The sequence below is a fragment of the Carcharhinus amblyrhynchos genome, chromosome 10 (assembly GCF_965287045.1).
Source record: "Carcharhinus amblyrhynchos chromosome 10, sCarAmb.v2.hapA, whole genome shotgun sequence".
In the NCBI taxonomy this organism is placed as follows: domain Eukaryota; kingdom Metazoa; phylum Chordata; class Chondrichthyes; order Carcharhiniformes; family Carcharhinidae; genus Carcharhinus; species Carcharhinus amblyrhynchos.
Window position 1 is genome coordinate 71,603,814 of NC_137333.1, and position 22,468 is coordinate 71,626,281.

The following is a 22,468-nucleotide window of genomic DNA, read 5'->3' on the forward strand; positions in this document are numbered from 1 at the left end:
TGGTTTCTGAGTGGAAATGTGAGGGATGGCATTGAAGTGCCAATTGTGTGTGCTGCCATTGTTTGGTAGTCCCAAAGGAATCGAGAGAGGCGGGTCGGGACTCCCTCATGAACCCTGAGAGCTCACTGTGATTTCCTCTTCTTTACAGTGCATGGTCCGGAGGATCATGGAGCCTGTCGAGTTGGCTTATCCTACTTACTGGCATAGAGAAGAGGCAGAGATACCAATGTGCTGTGGCAACTGGCCAGAACCAGCACCTATGAAGGAGGGAGAGGTTGAGCCTGTCGCTGTTCTGGGAGTGACACCGCAGATACATAGGTATCGGCCAAGGGTTTTCCGATGTTGGTCATCGGATGTGCAGATGACAGAGATTCAGTGCCATAGAAGGCTGCGTCTGTCCCGGGAGACAGTGGATCACCTCTGCCAGACCCTGCATCAGTTGGCACCACATGGAATGGAAGGACACCCACTGCCTCTGGCCATAAACTCACAGCCACTCTGAATTTCTAAGTGGGTGGCTCATTCCAGGGCAGCACGGACCACCTGTGTGACATCTCCCAATCAACCACACAAAAATTCATCCCGGACGTTGCAGATGCCCTTTATGTGAGGGCTCACCTGTATATCAACTTGGACCAGGACCAGGCGAAGAAGACTCCAGGGCCATTGGCTTTGGCTGCTTAACCGGCTTGCCCCAGTTGCAAGGTCGGATTGACAGCATCCATGTGATCCTGCGCACTCCAGGGCACCACACGGTGCCATTCATGACCTGCAAGAACTGATGGAGTTCAGTGGGTCGTGAGGATGGTGTGGCTTGTTCCACCGGCCGACCTACAAAGAAGGGACATGGCATCAGTGCATTACAGGGGATATGGCAGGAACATCGATTACTCACTTGAGACTTGAGGAATGACAGAATATGTGTTGAGGATTCTCACGTTTCTCTGCTGCCCCCACTTCAGCAGCAGTGCAGGCTTGCTCTTCCTCCTCTCCGGCTAGTTCAAGGGCTCTCTCCTTAAAATGCATTATTTTTTCCCGATAGAATCATAAAATCCCTACAGTGTAGAAGGAGGCTATTTGGCCCATCAAGTCTGCACCGGCTCTCTGACACAGTATCTTACCCAAAGTACTGATCTGTACTTACGATGGAAAGGACGTAATTCTGGATTCACATTCACCCCAGTATTTGCTATTGCGTGTGGAAATAATGATACAAATCCTCCACTGTAACACCACAAAGATGTGCTTAGTAAAACACCAAGCTAAATGTCATTGGTAGAGAGATTTTCCACACCAACATTAGTTAGGATGACTACATATATAGTTCAAATTTCCTCACCCTGTCTCTGCCATCCCAACACATTAATTGATAGCTTTGCTAACATCTACAAATTGAATGGACTGTTACTTTTTGCAAGATTGGCTAAAATAATTCTGTGCCGTGCATTGTGCCAGAAACCTATTTGTGCAGTTGCAAAAAGTCATAGAATTCTGCCCAAAATATGTCAACTAGAATTAGACTAACAATGGTCGAAGTTCTGCTCTGATAAAAGCTTAACTGATGGTCTGTGATTTAGACATAATGGAAGCGCCGTCCGATCTCATTACTGCAAACTTGTGGAGAAAGGCAAAATGCATCTTGTTAGTTATTCTTCTCCTCTCACTCGCTTTGTCCTTCGTCACAGGCCGTTGCTAAAAAGAAATGCATATTTTGCGCTTTGTGTGTTAAACTGCATCTGGGAATTTTTGATGTCACTTGTCATTTCCTGGGAATAGAGCTGTGCAGTTTAGTGTAACAGGACATGCCTTTCATAATGCAATGGGACTTGGTATTCTCTCTATTATAAAGGGGGTAATTGCTATTCATTTTATCTTATCAGGGCCGGAAGGCAACATTTGAATCATGGTTGAGCTGGAATAAATAAAGAGTTTATTAGAGGTTTATACACAGCCAAAGGGTCAGGTTTTTTTTAAACCCACATTTACAATTGCTTAGAGCAGGCAGTTTTTGTCTTTATTTTAAAGAAGGGGCAGATTTTTCCAATGCATTGAGAAGTGTGTAACTTTTCAAGCTGCAGAAGAAATATGTGTGCAAGTAGTATTTTCACCCTCTCGGGGGCATTTCCACATATGCAATCACAGAATCCCCACAGTACAGAATGGAGCCTTTCAGCCCGAGTCTGCACCACAACGATCCCACTCAGGACCTACCCTCATAGCTCCACATATTTATCTTGCTAATCCCCCCGACACAAAGGGTCAATTTAGCATGGCCAATCAACTTAACCAGCATATCTTTGGTGTGGGAGGAAACCAGAACACCCGGAGCAAACCCACACAGACATGGGTAGAATGTGCAAACTCCACACAGGCAGTCACCCAAGGCTGGAATTGAACCTGGTTCCTGAGTGCTGTGAGGCAGCAGTACTAACCACTGTGCCACCATGCCGCTCTGGAGCTGAGAGGTCTCAACTCTCCCTGGTTCAACTTGCAAACCGTGTTTTTTTCTACAATTTCTAGGGAGGTGGTTTTTAAGTTCTTTCAAACTGTCTGGCTAGTCGATGAAGTATTGAACTGTTGAGATTTCTATCATTACCAAGTTATAGTGCCTCTTGTGGATAGTAAATATTCTCTCTCTCTGCGTTGTTGTGGTATAATTTACCTCAACCCTTTCTTTTTACATTTTGGTCAATTTTCCCCCTGCTGCCTCCAAATGCTCCCATCAGCTTGTACGGAACAGAAACAGCTTCACTTTGGGCTTCCCTAAACTTATGTGCATAGTTTTAACCAAACTAAAACCATAATTTGGAATTAATTCAATGGTGTGAAATGGGATCAAGGGAAAACATGTTCATTCCCTTTCTTATACTGGTAGGGATCTTGTACCAAGCATGTGTCTGCCACATTCAAGGTGTCACAATCAAGCCGCTTTGTCACAGATCTAACATGCAAAAAGAAAAAGCTAGTTATTTTTAAGACAGGACTCTTATAACCTGCAGCCAATATTTTACAAACAGATACAAACAACTCTTCAGTGGCTCCAGGAATGCACTAGTATTCTACAATTGTGTGGATTTGGCAGTTTAAATTACTTCCTCATTGTGGCTGCTTAGGCAGTTGTCTACAGGGAATGGCCAGCCAATGCACAGGTCCATTTAAACAGCTAAAGAATACAGCTGTAACCCAGGCTCTACATTGCATTCAAGGAATGCTGCAGGTGATCAGCTTGAAGAGTATTAAACATAAGGAATAGGAGCACATGCAGAACATTTACCCTGTGAGCCAGCTCCACCATTCACTAAAATCATGTCTGATCTTCTACCTCAGCTACACCTTCATTTGATGTTATTAATGTCCACAAATCTATCAAATTCTGACTAGAATATACTTAACAACTGAGTGTCCACGGCCTTTTGGGGGTTGATAATTGTAAACGTTCACAATTCTTTGAGCGAAGATATTTCTGCTCATCTTATTCCTGAATTTGATTTGATTTAATTTATTATTGTTGTACGTATTAGTATACAGTGAAAAGTATAGTTTCATGCATGCTATACAGACAATGCATACCATACATAGAGAAGGAAAGAAGAGCATGCAGAATATAGTGTTACAGTCATAGCTAGGGTGTAGAGAAAGATCAACTTAATGTAATGTATTCAAAAGTCTGACAGCAGCAGGGAAGAAGCTGTTCTAGAATCGGTTGGTATGTGGTATCTTTATCCTGACGCAAGAAGGTGGAAGAGAGTATGTCTGGGGTGCATGAGTTCCTTGATAGTGCTGGCTGCTTTTCCAAGGCAGTAGGAAGTGTAGATGAAGTCAATGGTTGGGAGGCTGGTTTGAATGATGGACTGGGCTTTGTTCAGGACTCTTTGTAGTTTTTTGCAGTCTTAGCCAGAGCAGGAGCCATACCAAGCTGTGATACATTTGGAAAGGATGCTTTCTATGGTGCATCTGAATGGTTGTGCTCTTATTCTAAGACTAATCACCCTCAACAGCACCCCCAGCTCCAGTTTTGGACTCCCCAGCCATTTACCTCCTCAAGTTCTTTAAGACTTCCATGTGTTTCAGTTGGATCACCTCTCATTCTTTAAACTCAGGGGAACATAGGCTTCAGTTAGTAAGGGTTTTGATTGTTTCTATGGTTGAACACTAGAATAACAACAGCATACCAGTTGCATTGGGAGTAATACACTTAACCAGGAGATGAAACCATGGGAATTGCAACAGGCGGGACAGAAAATTCAGCAACTGTGGCACAACAGTTAGCACTGCTAGCTCACAGCGCCAGAGATCCAGGTTTGATTCCTGGCTGGGTCACTGTCTGTGCAGAGTCTACATGTTCTCTCCATGTCTGTGTAGGTTTCCTCCCACAGTCCGAAAGACATGCTTGTTATGTACATTGGCCATGCTAATTTCTCCTTCAATGTACCCGAATAGGCACCAGAATGTGGCGACTGGAGGACTTTCACGCTAACTTCACTGCAGTGTTAATGTAAGCCTACTTGTGACACTAATAAATAAACTTAAAAATTTAAAGATCCCTTGGAGCTTGGGTGGGAATACCTAGACTAGGGGCGAGCGTGGCCAGAAAATTTCACCCTGGTTACTGAACTTTATCACTGTTCCAGTGCAGAATAGTGAGAGATTTGCTCATCATTGTAATGAAGTAAATTGAACAAAGCAACGTAATGATTAATACGAGGCAAAAACAATGCATGCTTTACTGATATGGAACAATACACATCTAAATCCAATGCTCTTTACCCATTGCTTTACTGAATTATTTTCAGATGCAAGCAACATTTTTCTTGGAGGTGGCACAGTAGCAGTGGGTGGCATGATGGCACAGTTATTAGCACTGCTGCCTCCCAGTGTCAGGAACCCAGGTTCAATTCGGGTGACTGTCTGTATGGAGTTTGTACGTTCTCCCCATATCTGCATGGGTTTCCTCTGGGTTCTCCAGTTTCCTTCCACACTCCAAAGATGTGAAGGTTAGGTGCTTTGGCCATGTCAAATTGCCCCTTAGTGTCATCCAAAGATGTGCAGGTTAGGTGGATTGGCCATGCTACATTGTCCCTTAGTGTCTAAAGATGTGTAGGTTAAGTGGATTGGCCATACCAAATTAGCTCTTAGTGCCAGGGGATTAGCAGGCTTATACATGGGCAACAGGCATAGGGCCTGGGTCGGATTCTGGTCAGTGCAGGCTTGACAGGCCAAAAGGTTTCCTTCTGCAATTTAGGGATTCTATGGGCCCGATTTTACCATTGCGTCGCGCCCATATGTGGTAAAGTCCAGCATCAGGCCATTAATGCAATTAGGGCCCATGTCCGTGCAGATGCCCACTTTACTGAGATCTGTAAATGGCCGCGGTCCGATTTGTCCTGAAACGGGCACAATGGCAATTTAAATGCATTTGCACGCAGTTGAATTGGAGTAATGAACTGCCTGCCCAATTTTATCAGCATTTCCCCCTTTACCATCACATTCCTGCGTCCAGATTCAGCACAAAACAGACATACTCGGCAAAAGGTCTATTTTAGGCACTCCAGGTGAGTTCAGAGCTTCCAACACCTCTGACTCAGATTGGTGGGGGGGATGGGGGTGGGGGGTGGACCAGATCATTCTCTGGTGATGGAGGGGGTTGCGGAAGAAGGGAGGCCTGATCATTTTCTGGTGAAGGAGGAGGAGGAGGTGGGTCAGATGTATCTCTGGTGGGTGGGGGTGAGGGAGGAGGGAGGCCCAGTCATTGTCTGATGGGGGGATGGGGGGCAGGCCCGATCATTCTCTGGTGGGGGGGCAGGGAGAAGGAGGCGGATCAGATGTATCTCTGGTGAGGGGGCAGGAGGGAGGAGGGAGGCCTGAATGTTGTCTGGGGGAAGTGGGGGAAAGACAGAGGGCAGATTATTGTTTGGTAGGTGAAGGGGGAGGGGGAGGGAGGAAGGAGACAAATCATTGTTTGGTTGGGGGGGGAGGAGGGGGAGGTCCAAACTTTCTCAGCGGGGGGAGGTTGAGGAGGCCCGATCATTCTCTGGGGGGGTTGAGAGGCCCAACCATTCTCTGGGGGAAGGGGGAGAATTGATCATTCTCTGGGAGGGGGAGGTTAATTCTATCCCATTACATTTCTAATTCTGATCATTCCTGTTATAAATGCTAGTTAGATTATATTTCACTTGCCATGAATGTTGTTTCTTTTCCCCTATACCAGCACGTTCAGAAGAAGCAAAAATTATCTTATTAGCATTTCCCAAATTATCTTCTAAACTTGGAAATGCAGCTTTTAGAATTTACTGCAAGTTGGCTTTTGCTAATCAGAATTCCAAAGATTGTTGAATCAAGCAACGGTTATTTGTTTATGTTTCTTTACACAACTTCAGTAAAGGCCTGGATATGTACCTTGGTGGATTTTGCAAGTACAGGCAGTGGAGCGAAGGGATTCCACAGCCAAAATAGTGCACGTGCACTTAGTGAGTGAAACTGTCAAAGTATTCAGCTGTGAGTGTGTGAAATATACTGGGAGGGAAGCCAGATGGACCTCTTGGGGGGAGTGGTGGGACGGGTGGCAGGGAGGCGGGGTGTCCACTCTGCAGCTGATTGTGGGGAAGAAAGGGGGCAGAGGGTTGCGATCAGTCTGGGTAGTGGGGTGGGTGGGTGGATAAGGGGGAAAGTTACATGGTAGGGGTGTGGGTGATGTCTGTGGGGACCATCACTCCCGGGCCGCTTTATCTGCTTTTTGTAGCCCGCGAGCAATGTGGATCGGGTGCGATTTTCAAATTTTTTTCTCACTGCACATGCACAGTTCAGAGCTCCAATTGTTTCAGGCATGCTAAGCCCCACCCACAGCGCGATTCAGACTTGCGATTTTTTTTCAGGCTAAGTGCGTGTGGGGGCCCCTGAAAGCAGATTTCCAAGTCAGATCTGAATTGCGCCCAGATTCAGCACTTAGAGTGAAAATGGTAAAATCAGACCCTATGATTCTTCCTGCCTTGAAGTCTCTTATTCTGCTATTTACATTATTATATATATAGGCTGGTTACACTTCCTCACATGCATTTGCAACAGGAACTGAGACTCCCTGGCATGCTAGGTTCTAGTAAATTTTCAAACTTGTGTGAATGAAGCAAAACTTAAACTCCAGACTTCACACACACAAAGGGACAGGAAATCCCTTTCGGGCATTTTCAACATAGTTTGGCACATTTTATAGGTAAGCATTGTGAGTTTTTTCTTGGAGTATGAGCTCCCTGATTGAAGTAATGATTGCCTGTCCAATCAGGGAGCCTCACCTGTATATGTAGGAGTGTCAGAGCTATTGACCTTCGGATTCTGACTTTCTACCTGAAGCACTCTGTGGAATGGAGTTGACTTTGTAAATAAAGGGAATCTGGTAAAGGGGCACTGGCCTCTGAGGAGTCATTTCAATTTGTTCAGAAATGACATCCCATTTTAGATGTAAATGCTGACATGAGTGAGGAAATAATGTGCTGGCAGCTGAGAAACTAACCTGACATGGTTAATGTCACATTATTGGTTCTTGAAGAGCTGTGCTACATGCTGGACATTTGAACAGATCAGGGTAGTTAACTGATTAGATCATGGTTATTTGTCCAGTCACTAAACCACGAAATACAGATTTAAAGCATGACATAAGCTATGTACAGAGCCTTACATTTTGTCCACGTATGAGGTTATTAAAAATAAAATGCACATGTTTGTAGATGGTAGCACGTTGTGTGAGAAACCAAAACAGGGAAGCTATATAATGCACTTCGCAACTGGATAATTGAATCACAAAATGGCATTGAACAGCGAGAAAATTTCGGATAACATTACAACCATACTGAAAATAATAAATATAATTGCATCATGTTTAAATGCTATTTACATAAAACTACATAGAGATTACAAAATGGAAACAGTCCATATTTAGTTTACCTTCTTTATGAGTAGTAATACTAACTCCATATCCTTTTATTCTTGTTTATTCAACCATTCATTTAACCTAGTCTTAATTGTTAGCTCTGACGAAGGGTCGTCCTGTCTCAAAACATCAGCTGTATTCTCTCTCCACCGATGTTGTCAGGCCTGCTGAGATTTTCCAGCATTTTCTGTTTTTGTTCCAGATTTAGCATTCACATTATTTTGCTTTTAGTTCTTAATTGTTAATGGGTGGGCTAAAATTTTAAGAGGCTCAAATACAGATGTATGGATCAAGATGGGCAATTAACCTAGGTCCAGTCAGAGTAATACAGACAACCTGCCAACTTTGTGTTGCTGGCTTATTTAACTGGCTCAGCATGCAACTAAGTGCTAGACACAAGTTTATGCATGGAGAGTACCATTTAAAAATCACCTGCACCACATAAAGTTGATTGCACCACTTAAAGGTGAGATTTTTGGCTGCAGTTGTTGTGGAAGAGTTTATGAGCTAAGGAGGAATGGAACTTACAGTACAGAAAGAGGCCATTTGGCCCATTGAGTCTGCACCAACCACATTCCACCCAGGCCCCATTCCTGTAACCCCATACATTTATCCTGCTAATCCCCTTGACACTAAGGTCAACTTAGCATGGGCCAGCACACCTTTGGACTGTGGGAGGAAACCGAAGCACCTGAAGGAAACCCATGCTGATATGGGGAGAACATGTAGTGCAGGGGGTGGACAGTTGGAGCAGATAGTTATTGCGGTCAATGTCAGAACAAGAAGTGCCACAAGAAGTTCAATTAACTCACGTTTGGTCAAGGTTAATAAATGCACCATGCTGTATACCTAAAAACAAACCAATGATCTTGCATGTTGTTAATTCATCACCCACCACTTCTCACTTCCCATCAGTCTCTATCAAGCATGACCCAAACCTCCCATTCACAGCCTCACTTCACCTTCAAACACTAAGCACCTCTGCAAGCCTCACACCCCCACGTTTCATAGTTCGCATACATTGTCAGCTATTTAACATTACCCAAACACATTGCACTATGCTGTCTCCCAGGACAGGTCAGTCCATAATGAGAAGCAGCAGCACAGATTGACAGGATCAGGCCCATCTCAATCGGTGGAGGAGATAGTGTTGGTAAGCATTGTTGCGATGTGGAGATGCCGGTGTTGGACTGGGGTAAACACAGCAAGAAGTCTCACAACACCAGGTTAAAGTCCAACAGGTTTATTTGGTAGTAAACGCCACAATGTTTTGGAACATTGTTCCTTCATCAGGTGAATGGAGAGTTCTGATCGCAAACAGGGCATATAAAGGCACACAGCGTTTACAGGATACTGAATACAGAATGCGAGTCTTTGCAGCTAATCTGCTATTTAAACTAATCTGCTAATCTGCTTGAATAGCAGATCAGCTGCAAAGACTCACATTCTAATCAGTTTTCTTAAACTCTGTGTGCCTTTATATGCCCTGTTTGCGATCAGAACTCTCCACTCACCTGTTGAAGGAACAGTGTTCCAAAAGCTAGTGGCGTTTACTACCAAATAAACCTGTTGGACTTTAACCTGGTGTTGTCAAACATTGTTGCAGCATGACTGCACTGTGGTTAGCAGCAGGGCTGAAACCAGAGAGAGGAATGATATGTTTCTTTCTAACCCACGTTCTCACATTCCACTTTCTCCTCATCTCAACAGTTATTTGCAAGTTGCAGGTGATATAAGCATATACCTCTTCCTTTTTGCGACTTCCCTCTCCCTAACCCTACCCTTGTGCCTTTCACTTTCCAGATACCCAAGAAGTGCCACCAAGTGAAGAACAGAAGTGTGATGTGCAAATGCATCAGGATTGTAATGATGAAGAACTCTCATTTGATCTTACACTTACAGATACCAGTTCAGATATTGGTACTGCATGAGGTGGTTAGATCTGCATGAATGAGCTCCAGCCAAAGTGTGGGGGCTGAGGGGGAATAGAAGGGCACTGATGCTAGCTCCATAGAGGTGAGATTGTAGATGTATTCTGCTGCAAAGTACCCAGATGAGGACTTTGATGCGATGGCATACAGCAAAAGGATGATGGATATGTACTATGACATATTTGGCGCATTTGCAGGCCTACCAGAAAGTTTGCTGTCACTGTCAAAGAGCATGGGAGGGTCCAGCTCCAACTTGGTACTGGGCTTTGCACAGGGCTTGCAGCTCATTATTTCAATCTCAGAAATGGTAGCTAAATCCATGAGAATATCTGCAGTCCCAATCATGGTGCAATGTTTCATGGGTGAGATCTCAGCTTCCAACGCAACAGAGGCCACTCAACATTTGAATGCTGTGGTGGAAGCTGAGACTGAGCTTATAAAATGCCAACCTTGTGGTATATAGGCTCAGATTGCTGCCATCATGTTTGCAGATGCTAGTACTGAAAAGGCAAGCAGAAACCTCAGCTACAACAGATTATCCAAATTGCCAAGTTACTGCTCCATAAGAGTGGCAATGGAGAACCTGAAGTTGTTGTTCAGTGTGGAGGGATTGTCTTATGAGGAAAGGTTAAGCAAGTTTGGACTCTACTCATTGGAATTTAGAAGAATAAGAGATGATCTCATTGAAACATACTGAATTCTTAAAGGGCTTGACAGGATAAATGCTGAGAGGATGTTTCCCCTCATGGGAGAGTCTAGGACCAGAGGACACAGTCTCTGAATAAAAGGGCACCAATTTAAGACTGATATGAGGAGGAATTTCTTCTCTCAGAGGGTTATGAATCTTTGGAACTCCTTGCTACAGAGTGCTGTGGGTCAGAGTCCTTGTGTATATTCAAGGCCGAGATAGATTTTTGATCAGTAAGGGATTCAAGGGCTATGAGGAAAGGGCAGGAAAGTGGATGTGAGGAATGTTGGATCAGCCATGATCCTATTGAATGCCGAAGCAGGCTCAAGGGGCTGCACGGCCTACTCCTTTTCTTTTTTCTTATGGTCTTAACTTTGAGCCACATTTTCAACCCTTTAGCATTGGAACCATTTCTAGTTATTCTGTTTAAACCCTTCCTAATTTGGTACATTTCTATCAAATCCTCAGGCTTCTTTTCTCAAAGGAGAACAACTCCAGCTTCTCTACAACACCTTATTTCTGGAGTCATTCAAATCAGTCTCTGTACCCTCAACAGAGTCTTCACCTCCTTCTGGTGCCCAGAATTGGGAACCATAGTCACAGTGGAATCAAATTGTTAAATTTTAGTTCCATAAATCTTCTTGTCTTCTGTATTCTCTGCATCTATGTATCAAGTTAATCAAAACAGTAGGTTTCACTATGATACACTTTGCAACCACACCCTTGTCAGTTTAGTTACCATTCTGACCTGGAAATATATCAGTGTTCCTTCACTGTGGCTGGGTCAAAATCCTGGAACTCCCTCCCTAACAGCACTGTGAGTGTACCTACACCTCAGGGACTGCAGCAGTCAAGAAGGCGACTCATCTTCTGAAGGACACCTAGGGATGGGCAATAAATGCTGGCCTAGTTAGTAATGCCCACATCCCATAAATTAATAAAAATAATTACACATAACTTTGTCCTTCAATATTAGGCAGCTTCATTTCTTTGAACCTGATCCTATGCTATATCTAGACATCAACATCCAAAAGACTTGAACTTCACAAATAGCACAAGCAACAATCCTGTGTATAAATGTGAATATCTTCAAATATCAGACACACGTTTCTCCTGGTTTTGTTTCCAAGTTTGAGAATTTAGCAAATTAACACCAACAAATTGCAATAATGTGCTATTTTTGTCCATGCAAGTGGACTTTGTTAACAGAAAAATTACATCTTGCATTGTGTAATAAAAATGTTTGAATTGAAGTTAACCACAATTACAATTCATAGAATCCTTGAAGTACAGAAGGAGGCCATTCAGCCCATAGAGGCTGCACAGACAACAATCCCACCCAAGCTCTATCACCTCATGTACTTACTCTCCTAATCCCCCTGACACTAAGGAGTAATTTATCATGGCCAATTAACCTAACCTGGACACCTTTCGGAAGAAACTGGAGCACCTGGAGAAAACCCATGCAGACATGGGGAGGACATGCAAACTCCGCACGGATAGTGACCAGAATTGAACGCAATTCTCCTCCAATTTGATTTTCAAGTTTGCTGACGGCACCACTGTAGTAGGTCTGATTTCAAACAATGACGGGACGGAATACAGGAATGAGATAGAGAAGCTGGTGAACTCTGCGGCAAAATAATCCCTTCCTCAATGTCAACAAAACGAAGAAGATTGTCATCGACTTCAGGAAGCGTAAAGGAGAACATGCCCCTGTCTACATCAATAGGGACAAAGTAGAAAGGGGTGAGAGCTTCTAGTTTTTAGGTGTCCAACAACCTGTCCTGGTCCCCCATGCTGACACTATAGTTAAGAAAGCCTACCAACACCTCTACTTTCTCGGAAGACTAAGAAAATCTTCGTATCCTCACTGGCTACAGGGCAGGTCCCAGAGGATTGGAGAATAGCCAATATTGTTCTTTTGTTTAAGAAGGGTAGCAAGAAAAATCCAGGTAATGACAGGCCAATGAGCCTTACATCAGTGGTAGGGAAATTATTGGAGAAGATCCTTTGAGACAGGATTTATTTTCACTTGGAAATAAATGGATGTATTAGTGACAGGCAACATGGTTTTGTGAAGAGGAAGGTCGTGTCTCACAAACTTGATCAAGTTTTTCGAAGAAATAATGAAGATGATTAATGAGAGTAGGGCAGTGGGTGTTGTCTACATGGACTTCAGTAATGCCTTTGGCAAGGTTCCTCATGGCAGACTGGTGCAGAAGGTGAAGTTGCATGGGACCAGAGGTGAGCTGGCAAGACGGAAGCAAAACTGGCTCGGTCAAAGAAAACAGAGGGTAGCAGTGGAAGGTTGCATTTCTGAATGGAGGGCTGTGACAAGTGGCGTTCCTCAGGGATCAGTGCTGGGACCTTTGCTGTTTGTAATATATATAAGTGATTTGGAGGAAAATGTAACTGGTTTGATTAGTGAGTTTGCGGACGACACAAAGGTTGATCGTTTTGCGGATAGCGATGAGGATCATCAGAGGATACAGCAGGATATAGATCAGTTGGAGTCTTGGGCAGAGAGATGGCAGATGGAGTTTAATCTGAACAAATGTGAGGTAATGCATTTTGGAAGGTCTAATACAGATAGGAAATATATAGTAAATGACAGAATCCTTCAGAGTATTGAAGTGTACAGGTACACAGGTCACTGAAAGTAGCAATGCAGGTGGAGAAGATAGTCAGGAAGGCATACGGCATGCTTGCCTTCATCGGCCAGGGCATTGAGTTTAAAAATTGGCAAGTCATGTAGCAGCTTTATAGAACCTTAGTTAGGCTACCTTGGAATATAGTGTTCAATTCCAGTCGCCATTCTACCAGAAGGATGTGAAAGCTTTGGAGAGGGCACAGAAAAGATTTACCAGGATGTTGCCTGGTATGGAGGGCATTAGCTATGAGGAGAGGCTGGAGAAACTTTGTTTGTTTTCACTGGAACCGTGGAAGTTGAGGAACGACCTGATAGAAGTCTACAAGATTATGAGAGGCATGGACAGAGTGGATAGTCAGAAGCTTTTTCCCAGGTTGGAAGGGGCACAGGTTTAAGGTGCGAGAGGCAAGGTTTTAAGGGGATGTGCGAGGCAGGTTTTTTACACAGAGGGTGATGGGTGCCTGGAACTCGTTGCCGGGGGAGGTAGTGGAAGCAGATAAGTATTGACTTTTAAGGGCCGTCTTGACAAATACATGAACAGGATGGCAATAGGGGGATATGGTTCCCAGAAGGATAGGGGGTTTTAGTTAAGTTGGGCAACATGGTTGGTGCAGGCTTGGAGGGCTGAAAAGCCTGTTCTGGTGCTTTAATTTTCTTTGTTCTTTGTCCTTTGAAATTTGGCATGTCAGCTACGAGTCTCACCAACTTTTAGAGGTGCACCATAGAAAGCATTCTTGCTGGTTGCATCACAGCTTATATGGCTCCTGCTCTGCCCAAGACCGCAAGGATCTACAAAATGTTGTGAATGTAGCCCAATCCATCACGCAAGCCAGGCTCCCATCCTTTGACTCTGTGTTCAATTCCCGCTTGCCTCAGCAAAGCAGCCAGCATAATTAAGGTCCCCATGCACCCCAGACATTCTCTCTTCCAACTTCTTCCATCGGGAAAAAGATACAGAAGTCTGAAGTTACACACCAACCAACTCAAGAACAGCTTCTTCCCTGCGGCTGTCAGACTTTTGAATGGACCTACCTTGCATTAAGTTGATCTTTCTCTACACCTTAGCTGTGACTGTAACACTACATACATTCTGCACTCTCATGTTTCCTTCTCTATGAACAGTATGTTTTGTTTGTGTTGCACGCAAGAAACAATATTTTTCACTGTATGTTAATACATGTGACAATAACAAATCAAATCAAATCAAATCAAATAAGGCTTAACTTTAAACATCGCAAGCTATTTTGAACTGCTGTTAGACCTTCATGATATTGTCAATTTCACTGATGTGTCTGACTAATCAATAATGCTTAGTGTTGGCTGGACACTGAATTTGTTGAAATAAGCAGTCAATGCGCAGTTACAATTGCTTGCATTTCAATCAATGCACATTATGATTCTTGCACACATTCTTCAGGAAATCCAGTTTGGTCCCCAACATGTCGATGATGGAAGAGATTCCAGAAATAGACATTAAGTTGCCCATTTGGATTTGGTTAGGTCTGGTAATATTATAATTCTCAATGAACAGTGGTTTCTAAGTTGTGATCCGTGCACCCTGGGACAGGGTTATGTGAGACATCTCTGGGGATCGTTGAATGGCATATCCTGTCATACTCATCTGCAAATTTCACCCTTTCCCACACTTCCTTGCTTTATCCTTTTGCAACTTGCATTAACTTAGTTGCTTCAGAAACTCGGTCACTGATGTTGGTGACATGGTAGACAAAATGATTTTCGGCGTTGGCTGGTAGCATTTGATGGAGTTTAAGCTTTTGGACAAATTGAGCGGTCATTTGCTTTGTTAACATTGTTTTAAATTAGGAGACTCACAATCCTTGGGGAGTAAGAAATTACCAACTAGACATTCTGGTAAATTGTGGAAGCAGATTGCAAAGATGCTAGAGTATTCCTCATGTTATTTGAAATGACAATATCACTACACCATGGTTATTTGTCATGGTGTAGTGATATTGTCACTTGACTGATAATCTAGGAGGACTGGGGACCTGGGTAAAATGCCACCATGATGAGATTTGAATTGAATAAAGATCTTGAATTAAGATTCTAACGATGGCCATGTATCCATTGTCACAAAAACCCATCTGGTTCACTGCTGTCCTTTAGAGAAGGAACCACTCCATTATGCAAACCAGCTTCCCATTCACTGATTCCATCTACACTTTCCCCTGCCTTGGAAAAACATCCAGAAAAATCAAGGACCCCAAGTACCCCAAGACATATTCCCTTCCACCTTCTTCCATCAGGAAAAAGGTACAAAAGTCTGAGATCACATAGCAACCAAAGGCAGCTTCTTCCCTGCTGCCATCAGATTTTTGAATGGACATACATCGCATTAAGTTGATCTTTCTCTACACCCTAGCTATGACTGTAACACCACATTCCCTTTCATTTCCTTTTCTATGAACGGTATGCTATTTCTGTATAGTGTGCAAGGAACAATACTTTTCACTGTATATTAATACATGTGACAATAATAAATCAAATCAAAATAAAATCTATCTTGGAAACTCTTACCTATCCTCTGAACAAGGTTAATTAGGGATTAGGGATAAAGCTGGCCAAACCAGTGATGCCCACATCTTGTAAAAGATTTTTTAAAAATCAGCTTTTATTTAAAAAAAAATTTTTATTCTTGCCAATAATTTTCTTCTCCATTGTAGTGTCCTTTCCCCTATCTTTCAAGATGCTAGTTTTAACTTTAATACTAGTTTTTTTGGGGAAGAATTCCCAAATACTGTAATGCCCAGTGCTGAAAATTGCATTTTCTAAAAATTGTGTGGGGTAAGTTTCCTTCTGGGAAAATAATTTGCCTCATTCTTGAACTTCACGCTCTCTGAAAACACACCTGGGAAATTTCAGAGACAGAAGAATGACAAAACAATATTTAAGAAGTATTTAGACGATCACTTGAAATGTCATAGCTGGCAAGGCTTTGGCCAAGTACTGGAAAATGGGATAACAATATATCGGCGCTTGATGGCTGGTGCAAACATGATGGGCTGAATGGCCTCTTTCTGTGCATAGAGTAAAACTAAATGGGCAGAATTTTCCCGTCCAGCCTGATACGGGAATCGGAGCGAGGGGGTGGAACATGCAAAGTTCCATTGACCTCGGGTGGGAATTTCTGGCCTTGAAGTGAGCACGACTGGAAAATTCCAAGCAATGGCTCTAAAATTAGACCAACTCATACTGTAATTAATAATAGTAAGTTGTGACTGAAGTAATGGGACTACAAAACTAGATTTAGTATTTAATATCCAGTGAAATGCAATCAGCTGGGTTCACTACTTTTTAACAATTCTTTCTGAAGCACACATGGACAGAATCTTCTGCCCTCCAGAATGGCATGTTTGGAAGTGGAGAGTGCATTTAATCGGCTGTGAGGATGGTGGCTGAGCATTCTGCAGCCTTCCTGCCTCCATCCTGATTAATTGCTTGGTGGGAAGGTCCATTGGTCGCCCTTCTCACTCCGCTGCCTGCTGAGGCCCTTAAACAGGCAATTAATGACCACTTCAGAACTTCACCTCCCTGCAAGTTGGGGGTTGGCTGCTCACAATGCAGCGTACATGACAGGTAAACCTGTGCGGGTTGCTTATTGTCTCCCCAGGTGGGAATGGAGGTTATGGAGTGGGGAAAGTCCCTCTTTCAAAGGCACTCAGTGCCTGATCCGAGACACTTAGCATCAGGAAGTGAGGGCCCTTAGAATCATCACCTTGCTCTTGTTTCCAACACTCTCTACATCCCATTACCCCAGCATTCTCACTGTGCAGAGCCCCTCTCACCATTACTGACCTGCTGGATGGTGCCACTGAGCAAAAAGAGCTACTGGCCTATGATTGGCCAGAAACACACGGTAGGTGGACCTCCCACCCCTGGGGTCCTGTTCCTGGGAACAGCCTGCTGGTGGCCTCTCACCTGCCTGCAGATTGGCTAATGATTCTGCAGGTCTTTCCCAGAGAAAATGATAGAGATCTCTTGCTGTCTCTCTCACCGACAGATAAGGCACCCATCACCTCCACAAGATTTCACCTCATGTCATAGACTTAATTATGAGAGGTCATGATCTAAGGGTGAGGGGGGAGAAGTATAATTTGGATGTGAGAGGAAGGTTCTTCATGCAGAGGGTCGTGGGGGTATGGAACGCGCTACCGAGTAGGGTGGTGGAGGCAGGAACGTTGGACTCGTTTAAGGTTTACTTGGATAGACACATGAGCGAAACAGGGATGGAGGGTTATAGTAGGGGGTATTAAATAGGGTCAGATCCTCGGGAGACACCGGAAATGCAGACTTGTATGTTAACGTTTTTGTCTTTTTATTCCGCAGGTGGAGGTCCACCTTGTTGTCAAACGAGGGGCATGCACACGGTGGGTCGTGCATGGGCTGCTCTTGGAGGTTCCGGGAGTGGCCTCGTACTTCGTGTCGGTGTGTGTGCTTGATCCTGGACCGGTAGACGGGCGCCGCAACAGCTCGGTGACTAGCACTGCTAGCTGTGCAGATACATGGATTTGGGCCTGTGTCTGTGGGAGTTTGCGCATTCTCCCTGCGGTTGCGTGGGTTTCCTCCGGGCGCTCCGGTTTCCTCCCACACCCCAAAGATGTGCTCTTAGGCTGATTGGTTTACCAAATTGACACTATTCTCCCTTGAATCTGGCTAAGTTAGGGGTTCCACTCGTAGACATGCAGGGTAGAATAGGTGTAGGAGGATGCGGCGGCGCGGGCTCGTTGGGCCGAAGGGCCTGTTTCCTGTGCTGGGTTGTTCTTTGTTCTTCGTTCTTTTTACTTCTCCTGGTCATTTCAATCTGATGAACTGGTGCAATGACAATAATCTCTCCCTCAGTGTCAGTAAAATGAAGGAGATAGCCATCATAAAGCGTAGTGGAGGACACGCCCCGATTGACATCAACAGGGATGAAGTGGAAATGGTCGAGAGCTTCCAGTTTCCAGATGTCCAGATCACCAACAACCTATCCTGGTCCCTCCACGCTGATGCTCTAGTTAAGAAAGCCCACTAATGCCTCTACTTTCTCAGGAGGCTAAGGAAATTTGGCACATCTGCAATGACTCTCACCAATTTTTACAGATGCACCATAGAAAGCATTCTTTCCAGATCTATCACAACTTGGTATGTCTCCTGCTCTGACCATGACTGCAAGAAACTACAAAGGGTTGTGAACATAACCCAGTCATCACGCAAACCAGCCTCCCATCCATTGACTCAGTCTACACTTTCCATTGCCTCAGAAAAGTAGCTAGCATAACCAAAGACCCCATGTACCACAGACATACTCTCTTCTACCTACTTCCATCAGGAAAAAGACACAAATGTCTGAGATCAAATACCAACCAAAGGCTGCTTCTTCCCTGCTGCTATCAGACTTTTGAATGGACTTAATTTATTTTAAGTTAATCTTTCTACACCCTAGCAATGACTGTAACATTTCATTCTGCACTCTCTCCTTTTCTTCTCCCCTCTGTACTCTATGAACTGTATGCTTTATCTGTAAGGCGCACAAGAAACAATACATCAATCCTAATACGTGTGACAATAATAAATCAAATCAACTGATGGCAGACTCAAGGCTGAGTTCCAAAATATGTTCCTTGTTTGCCCAGTTTTTTTCAATGAGTGGTTTCTTTAAATTTTGGTGTGGTCCCTGTACAGTGGCACAAATGCAGTAAATGAAAGGAGCCTGCATGGAACTCTTTCAGGCTGTATACACCCAGGTTGCTGGTACTGTGAGGCAGCAGTACTAACCACTGTGCCAGCATACAGAGTCCGCCTGATTTCTCAGACATGGATGTTAATGTGTAGATACCCTATCTGAAAGAGGATTTTCATCACTCATTAACTCAATACATGATTGAAGTTTATAAGGTTATGAGGGGTATGGACAGGGTGAATAGGAAGAAGCTGTTCTCCTTGGTTGAGGAGTCAACTCACAAGGGGGCATAGTTTTAGGGTAAGGGGCAGGAGATTCAGAGAGGATTTGAGATTTTTTTTCACCCAGAGCATGGAATCTGGAATAGGGAATAGGGTGGCACAGTGGCTAGCATTGTTGCCTCATGGCACAAGGGATCAGGGTTCAAACCTGGCTTGGGTCACAGTCTGTGTGCAGTTTGCATGTTCTGCATGGGTTTCCTCCAGGTGCTACGGTTTCCTCCCACAGTCCAAAGATGTGCAGGTTAGGTGGATTGGCCATACTAAATTCTCCCTCAGTATACCTGAACAGGCGCCGGAGTGTGGCAACTGGGGAATTTTCACGGTAACTTCATTATGGCATGAATGTAAGACTACTTGTGACTAATAAATAAACTTTGGAATTCACTGCCTGGGAAGGTAGTGGAGGCTGGAAACCTTGCAACCTTTAACAGGTATTTATTTGGATGAGCGCATGAAATATCAGAGTTTTCAAGGATATGGGACAAATGCCGGAAAATAGGATGAACATAACTTTAATGGAATTTATTGTTGGTACAGACTCGATGGGCTGAACGGCCTTTGCTGATCTCTATGACTCTATGGGTGGAATTTTCACGTTGTGGGATTCATAGTGGGCAGGACAGGACCATGCAAAGGTCTGTTGACCTCAGATGGGATTTTCTGGTCTTGGGGACGAGCCCAGTCGGAAAATCCCGCCCTTTGACTCTATTGACTTTACTAGTGACTTTGTGTAGAAAGCAACGTAGAACAATTTGTTATTCTTCCAAATGTTATGTGCCATGCTTGAAAAATCCATATTAATGCTGAGTACATAGCTACATAGGAACAGAAATAGGCAATTCAGCCCTTTGACTTTGCTCCGCCATTCAATCAGGTCATGGCTGATCTCTCTCTGGTCTCAAATCCACCACCCCACCTGTTCCCCAACTCCTTTCAACCATTTTTTAAAATCAGAAATATATTTATCTCCTTCTTGAAACCAGTTAATGATTCAGACTCCACCGCGCTATGGGGCAGTGCGTTCCACAAATTCACCACCCTCTGCAAGAAGTAGTTCCTCCTCCTCTCATTTTTCAATCTATGCCCTCTCAGCCTAAACCTGTGATCTCTTGTTCTAGATTTCCCCACAAGGGAATCCACAAGGGGAAATCTAGAACAAGTTTACTTTAAGTTTACTTTATCAATCCTTTTAATATTTTATAAACCTCGCTCAGATCCCTTTCATCTCTCTAAACTCCAGTGAGTATAAGCAAAAACTGTTCAATCTCTCATCATACGTCAACCCTTTCACCCCCAGGATCAATCTGGTGAGTTTCCTCTGAACTGCCTCCAATGCCACCGCATCCTTCCTCAAATAAGGAGACCAAAACTGGACACAATATTCCCGATGTGGTCTCACTAACACATATACAATTGCAGCAACACTTCTCTACTTTTATACTCCAGTCCTTTTGTAACAAATGCCAACATCCCATTTGCCTTTTTTATTACATGCTGTACCTGTATACCGAATTTCTACGATTCATGAACAAAGACACACAAATCCCTCTGCCAAGGTGCACTTTGAATTTGCTTTCTATTTAAATAATAATTTGTCTTTCTATTGTTTTGGCCAAAATGGATAACATCGCACTTATCCACATTGAACTCCATCTGCCAAAATTTGGCCCATTTTCTTCACCTATCTATATCCATCTGTAAAATCTTTATTTCCTCTTCACTGTCTGCTTTCCCACCTATTTTAGTATCATCCACAAATTTTGTGATGTTACACTCTGTCTCTGCTCGCAGACCATTTATCTAGATTGCTTAGGTCTGTAAGTAGTAATATTGAAGCATTTTTAAACTGCATATTTGTACATTTTGTACATTAAAGTGATTAAAATATAAAGTTCAAATGTAGATAGGGTACAATGACACTTGATAGCTCAGGAAGGGAATATGCAATAAGTAATGTTTGGAAATCTCTATCAATATTGACCCAGTGAATCCTGTTAGCCTCTCACTAAGTTAGCAAAAGGATATATTTCTGCTCCTTGAATGTATATATTAACTCTAAAAGCTTTGAAAATTGGAGATGTGCCATCTGAACTCTGGTGGCCTGCTCTCTGATCCTGTGATGGAAGATCTTCGTAGCATGTTACTCCCACAGGAAGTCAGAACAGTTTCCTAGTACTCAGGAAGTCTCCCTATTTCCTTGCCACCTTGAGATCCTTGAACGTGTTTAACTTATTCAAGGGATTATTTTCTACATCAAAGAACCCCTTGCCAGCAGACTTTTATAACCTATGACATAATGGATATGAAATAACCTATAATTTAAGAAGCCCTCCATTACTTTCAGGAGTGAGTCAGTGGCACAAAACCTCATACACTTTAAATACACAGAGTTCTAATATAAGAAACCATGCAAAATATTTTGACCTAGTAGCTTTTTCAGCTGTTGGCCGACTGGGATTGTTTTCTCAGTAACACAAAACTAATCTTCCCATTGACATAAAGATACTACTTTCATTAGAAAAATAGTTAAGCGCTATCCACGGCATTAATTTATATCTCACTCAGGTGTATATATTTTGTTATGTCCATAAATGCATCTAGGCATTCATTACAAAAAACTTTATCTTACATTTATTTAAAATGATCTTTGTTCCCCCAAATGAACTGAAAGTCTGAAATGCTTTTAACGGCATATTTTGGATTCCTTCGTAGATGTCTGAGTTGCGGCTAGTTCAGACCATTTCAGATTTGGTGAACCCTGTCCTTTAAAAGGAAAGATGAAACTGATGCAAAGATATTCCCGTGCCCCATGCTCTCCCAATTTGTACATCATGTCATAGGTTTTCTCGACTCGGGGAAGCTGGTGAAAAACTGGCATCTGTCTCCAAAGTCGTCACAATGACGGCATGAATTTCAGGTTGTCACTTGACTTCTGAAGTTCAATGTCAGAAGTTGAGTTCGGACCTCAGGTTCTGAAGACGATCAAATTCTTCCTGAGTCCTTCATCCAGCGAACTTTACATTGCTCGTGCTGAGTAATGGCGAGATCATGCATGCAACCAGCTTTATTGCAATCAATCACAAATACCTCACAACTCAAAGGCTGGATTGACATCTATGGGTCATTAACGATTGCACTGGTTCTAGTATTTCAAGATAGTGCTTGCATTACTTGATACATGAGGGACTGTTGTTTTTCTGTATTTTTGTTACATCTAAAACTTGGGTAAGAGCAGTTGTTTGGTGATAAATGACATTGCATTCTCACGTGATTTTTCTCTTTCTGTTCTATCCATTGTATTCACAAGTCAG

General features: G+C 43.3%; 1 long non-coding RNA gene across 1 annotated transcript in view; it reads right to left on the reverse strand.

The window, feature by feature from the left end:
• The window catches only part of LOC145349058 (uncharacterized), a 58,182-nt gene that overhangs the window by 17,314 nt on the left and 18,400 nt on the right, over positions 1–22,468 (reverse strand). The window contains exon 2 of the long non-coding RNA XR_013888054.1: positions 619–831. This is a non-coding gene — a long non-coding RNA (uncharacterized LOC145349058). The remainder of the gene's footprint in view (positions 1–618; positions 832–22,468) is intronic.